This window comes from Homalodisca vitripennis, chromosome 4, assembly GCF_021130785.1.
Source record: "Homalodisca vitripennis isolate AUS2020 chromosome 4, UT_GWSS_2.1, whole genome shotgun sequence".
Lineage (NCBI taxonomy): Eukaryota > Metazoa > Arthropoda > Insecta > Hemiptera > Cicadellidae > Homalodisca > Homalodisca vitripennis.
This window is the reverse complement of record NC_060210.1, coordinates 159,901,861-159,908,846: the sequence shown is the minus strand read 5'-3', so window position 1 is coordinate 159,908,846 and position 6,986 is coordinate 159,901,861.

The following is a 6,986-nucleotide window of genomic DNA, read 5'->3' as shown; positions in this document are numbered from 1 at the left end:
TACTAATATAGACCTTTAATTTGATATGCATATCAACCTATGCTTACGTTTAAGATTTCTTCTGACTTCTAGCGGGCCGCCCCCCCTGAGGAAGTAGCGGATCACTGAATATGTGATAAAATAGATTTTTATGTCCAGTAACTTTGTGTAAGGTTTTGTAGCTCTATTTTAAATATTTTGAAAAATATTTAACCGACCCGGGACTTTTTGGACACCCTGTATAATAAATGTTGACTACAGTAAACAATGATACAGGTAAGTGCCTCTGTATGATTGTTACACTTCAGAAACTTTTTATATTATCAGGTGCATGATTGCGAACGTCCATAAAGTTTAACAGGTGGGAACAATGAGCATAAAAATCACAATTCCAAATAAAAATATAAGGTTTTTCAATTCCTAAGATTTAGGCTACTTCTGAAATTTAATTTGAAAAAAAAATTCAAAAGTAATTATGGGATTGGTTTTAAAATTATTTTCTTAAATTCTATCCTGTGTTCAAAATTTAATATTTGAATTACCATATATATTTATAAAATGTTATTATTTATACAGAGAGATGAGATTGAAGATGATTATCCAATTTATAGCTTGATGGTACTTTGTGACATTCATGGTATGTTGAACATTAATTAGGTGAAAAGGTCAAAAGTGAATAAGGACTATTATCTTAGTCTTATTTATGCTCTGTGAACGAATAAGGATATGACCTGATTTCTAGAAAAACAAGTTATAGTTCTTTCACCAGGACATACTGAATTGGTAATTTTTTGTCTAAGCAAGACAACACTGTGTGCAATACTCACCAGATCTTGCTTTCTGCGGCTTTTTGGTCTTCCCAAAAGTGAAATCGACATTGAAACGAACATGATTTGAGATAGCTTAAGCTGTGAAAGAAGAGATCATCAACATGCTCTTAGGAGAGAACTTCAAACCACTAAAAAAGTCACATAGAAGGGAATTAAATTAGTGGGGGAGTATATTGAAAGTGATAATTTAAAAGTTATGGAAAATTTAAAATAAAACAAGTTATAACCCTAATCCGGTTATTTTATTGTCAGATCTCGTACGTTCTCACAGTTACTTAAAGTATGGTCAAGAATTTTATACAATGAAATGTTCTGAAACTTCTTTAACTGAGTAACGTAGATGTAGTTGTCACTATTTATTCTACTTCTACTCACTGTCATATGTGACAAAACTGAAACATCTTAAAAACTGGTACTTAATTGCTCTCTTCTTCGGATATCAATCCTACAATGTAAGGTTCAGAGTCGGCTGTAGTGAAAATGACCTTGGCTTTTTTTACCCCATACGAACAATGTTAAACCTCATGTGCTTTTACGCTCATACTTTTTATTTCAGCGTTATGGGAGGTGTCTCGTATTAGAGATATAATTTAATGAGCATTCAAACAATAAAGTGTATACTTTTTGAATATTTAAAAGATGAAGTACAAAAATGTTTGAGATTTTGTTTTTAAATAAATGAGACAACTCCTATAATTCTATGAATAGAAATAACGTCATAAAAGTGCATGACATTTAATATTGTTATTATGGGACTATAATAAAGATGGCCACCAATAATGCATGTAAGAAAATTAACATAAAAACACGGATATGAACATGTCAAATCTGATAATTGGCTTCATGATGCCGAACATGACTTCAGAAAGTTTCCTATATGGCGAATTTTGAGAATTAATTTAATTAATAATTTATTAAGGCCAAAGGGGAATACCATGTTTTGTGGATATCAATGAACCAAATTAAATCATAGCCTTAAATTAATTTTACATTTAAATTTAATCCGTCTTTTGTAATTTGATATTGCTTTAATTGGGCTGTTGTTATTCACCATGTTATAAGTGATTATGTAGATTATTTGCTTTGATCTTACCACTAACAGATAAATTCTTTTCATCTATGCTTCTCGTGGAAAGACTATTTAAAACATAAATTAAAACATAACGCAGGTATGATAGGAAAGGTTGATTCTCATTGTCTCAACTGAGTATACCTGATAAGACAATGAGAGAACACCTCTTTATCTAGATTTCACTTGATTTTGTAGTCTCTGTGTATCTCATGTCGTAATGATGCAAAGAGTTCGTTTTGAGCTTTTTCATCACTGACTTTTTTTATATTTCTTCAGACGGCCATGACTCCAGATTTTAGGAGTCAAGTGACAGCGTCAGATTTCAGATGCTGCACTAAGCGGAAGGTGAACTGGAGCCAAACTCAACATTCACATCTATTTACAAAGCATCCAACTCTTTAAGTTTCTTATCTTGATCTGCTTTTTATCGTTTGACAGAAACTCTAAATAGCCATATTACATTGAAATATGTATTTTATAATCAATGATTTATAAATACTCTTAGCAAGTATGTACAAAACTGTCTTATAGGTGTTTCTGACAAATCCTGTGACAGATCAAATTACAATATTCAAATATTCGCAGGGAATTGGCAAACTGTAAACTGAAAAAAAAAAAACATGTGTTGTCGGAGTTATGCTTTATTTAATTAATAGTAGAAAAATTAATTAACTTGACATGGGAACAAATTCAAATAATTAAATTGCATCAAACACAAGTAAAATTCATTTTTATTAAAAGTACTAAACATAATGAGGCAAACAAGCTAATTTGGGGGTTGAGACAAATTGAGTGTTGAAGGGACAATGACCTCAGAAAGTACATGTTGTGATAATTTAAATAAAAAATTGATAGATAAATAATTAGAGTAAATAGAAAAGACTCAAATGGTCGGAGTTCTGTATTTATTAACAATGAACTACATTAAATTAAAGCGTGAAGACACTGATTTAAACGAGAGTGGCATTGTCCTAGACACTACACCACAATATGGTATTTTTTCTTCTTGCGAAATATCTCAAACGAATCGGGCATAGGAGAAATGCACCTGACAGTGATGTAGACAAACTGATTGTTTAAGTTAAAATTTATTACAGGATGATGAGATATAGTGTTTATTAAATAAACTTACATAATAACAAAGCAAAAATCAGTGAAATTAAGTTATAAATGGTGTGGAAATAAATCTCAATGAACAAAGTGAGGTTTCTTTATTTAATACATATCCCATCTGCCGAGAAAATTGGTAAGTATTATAAACCAGTTATAGCCAGAAAACATTAATAGACTAAAAAAATTTAAAACCTTTTAAATAAATTAGTCAATTTGGACAATTCTGAGGTTAATTGAAAAATGTCAGTGTAAAGACAAAGACGTATATTAAAATGCCATTTTTATACAATTTAAATTTGTATTAAATCAGTGACAATCCAGAAAGTACTATGAAATCAATCACCTTTATCCTCAAAATTCAACACAGTGAATTTTTGATCCACACAAGGATTTAGCCTACCTAGACCCAAGGTATAGTAACCGGCCTATGACACATCCTGTAACCAACGTGAGGCACTACACTTTTACAGCTATGTGAAGCTGGCGGCAACCCATTAACCAAAATATACCCAAAACTAGTGGAATCGTTTGTTTAGCGTTTGTTTAGGTTTGTTTAGCAATTTTTAGCGTTTGTTTGGCATTAATATGCGAAATATGCAAAAAACAAAGTGGGTGCCGCTAGCTTCACACCAGCGGCACCCATTAACGAAAATACGCCAAAAACTAGTGGAATCGTTTGTTTAGCGTTTTGTTTAGGTTTGTTTAGCTATTTTCAGCGTTTGTTTGGCAATTAATGTGCGAAATATGCAAAAAACAGTGGGTGCCGCTAGCTTCACACCAGCGGCACCCATTAAAGAAAATACGCCAAAAACTAGTGGAATCGTTTGTTTGACGTTTGTTTAGGTTTGTCTAGCTATTTTCAGCGTTTGTTTGGCATTAATGTGCGAAATATGCAAAAAACAAAGTGGGTGCCGCTAGCTTCACACCAGCGGCGCCCATTAACGAAAAATACGCCAACAACTAGTGGAATCGTTTGTTTAGCGTTTGTTTAGGTTTGTTTAGCTTTTGTTGGACAATAATTTCCGAAATTGTGTAGTTGACGCGTAGCTTCGCACCAGTTTACAGTTACGTGGTCTACAACATTACTTGCGGTACCTATTCTAAAAATCTGTAAAAAAACTAAACCGTCACCTTTTGTTTAGCCTCGCATTTCGTTTGTGTATAGTGTTGGTTGACAACAATAACTTTAACGCCATTACCTTTAGATATAAGGAATAATTAATTTAACGTTTCTTTAATCCAACATAATTTTATTGAATATTATTAACATTACTATACACTGTAAGATTTGAAATATATATATATATTATATATATATATATATATATATATATATAAATAATATAAATATAATGTAATACAATATAATATAATATAAAGTACCATGAGTTTTTGCATCCAATACAAAATTTTAATGAATATTTCATAATATTACTAAACACAGTATGATTTTCATTATAAAGAATACAAACTAAGGGACAAATTAATGAATCGTATCGTACTGTACTACGTATAATAAATTATACAAATGAATCCATACATTAATGGAATTTGATGATATACAGTTTAAACATATAATTGTAGGAATATGATCCCACTATATTATGTTATCAATCATACTTGTTTTAATATCCAATTTTTAGTAAAAAGGACAATAATGATGAAAAGTGTTCAAAATTACCGCTTTATTGTTTAATTTTAAATATTTTTTTGAAAATTTACTGCATTATTATGATACATGCTACCAATTTTAAGAAACAAATCTAATATAGTAAAAAAAGATAACATTTTTTACCTTATCGATATATAACGTAAAAACTGTTGTCTTAAAATATAAAAAGTAAGCTATAAATTTATAAAATATTGTTAAACATTTGGCATTAACATTAAAATAATGAATGTTTTTCAAAATAAATTTGTAAATATGCAGGGGTCCAATTGTTTATAATCTTAAAAAAAATAAACATAAAAGAAAACAAACAAACATAATCCATACTAATGTATACGCTTTCAATATTAAAGAATTAAAACTAAAGAAATAAGTCATAAAAGATTGTTACCTTAATAAAATATAGATATTAATATATATTACATTTATAGATAAAATGGCAAAACATACAGTTTACAAATATATTTAAAATTATTTCGTAACTTAATTATTGCACAGCAGTAAAAATGCTGAATATATTAAAAAATTGTTTTTTATGATTACTCTGGTTATTTTAATATATAAATATATTTTAATTTTAAAATATCGATATTCAAGTCGGTATAATTAATCTGTTCTTTAACTAATATTTAATGTTGCTTAACCCTTTTCATTAATATTAAGGGTGGTAGGGATGTTGCATTGACCCATTACCCTTTCTTGGAAACAAGCGTGTAATCTGTCGCCTTTCATGTGTTGTCAAAATACTTAGTCCTTCCGGGTAACCCTGTCATGCACTTTACATTCTGATGAATATCATTCTGATATTTACGACTGAAAACCTTTGCATTTTAATTTTTTCATTGACTATATATATTTAATATATTATATATATTTGTATATGAATATACAAATATATTAACACTGTATCTAAGATTTAAACTACATTTACATTATAAAACAAACTTTCGTTAGTGGCGCCGCTGGTGCTAAACAAACGATTCCATTAGTTTTTTGGCGTATTTTCGTTAATGGGTGCCGCTGGAGTGAAGCTAGCGGCACCCACTTTGTTTTTTGCATATTTCGCACATTAATGCCAAAAAAAAAACGCTGAAAACAGCTAAACATACCTAAACAAACGCCAAACAAACGATTCCACTAGTTTTATGGCGTATTTTCGTTAATGGGTGCCGCTGGAGTGAAGCTAGCGGCACCCACTGTTTTTTGTTGCATATTTTCGCACACTAAATGCCAAACAAACGCTGAAAATAGCTAAACAAACCTAAACAAACGTCAAACAAACGATTCCATTAGTTTTTTGGCGTATTTTCGTTAATGGGTGCCGCTGGTGTGAAGCTAGCGGCACCCACTGATTTTTGCATATTTCGCACATTAATGCCAAACAAACGCTGAAAACAGCTAAACAAACCTAAACAAACGCCAAACAAACGATTCCACTAGTTTTTGGCGTATTTTCGTTAATGGGTGCCGCTGGTGTGAAGCTAGCGGCACCCACTTTTTGTTTTTTGCATATTTTTTGCACATTAATGCCAAACAAACGCTAAAAATTGCTAAACAAACGCTAAACAAACGATTCCACTAGTTTTTTGGCGTTATTTTCCGTTAATGGGTGCCGCTGGTGTGAAGCTAGCGGCACCCACTTTGTTTTTTGCATATTTCGCACATTAATGCCAAACAACGCTAAAATTGCTAAACAAACCTAAACAAAACGCTAAACAAACGATTCCACTAGTTTTGGGTATATTTTGGTTAATGGGTGCCGCCAGCTTCACATAGCTCACTTTTACTGAACCGGAGCATATGCCACAACCAATTCAAAATCTGAGCAGCATATCACATGGGGCAACTACACAACATAAAAACCGATAAAGCTCAATCCCTTCTACAAATTACATTTTAATTAGAAACCATATTATATTTAAATTTTCACTACCAATTAATTGTGCTTTAACTTTACTTTTCTGTGTACATATAAAAGGAAAATGTTGAAACTTTAAAATATTGTAATAAAATGTAAGTAATTTGAAAGTTAATCCTAAAATTGTTGATGATTTTCCAAAATTCATAAGAGAAATAAATAGTTAATGACATTATTACTCTGAAAGGATTGAGTGATTACAAAATTCTGGCCCAGGATGAAACTTATTTATCCACAATATGGTACCTAATACTTTGTTGCATACCTGTTTCACAACCAGTTAAGTCTGGATTAGATCATGCCCTACCTATTCCAGACTGTTATAAATAACCTTGACCCAATAAGAACATTTTTCAAATTCAAGTAGCAGTATATAACTTTTCCTTGTTTTTATCACATTTTTTT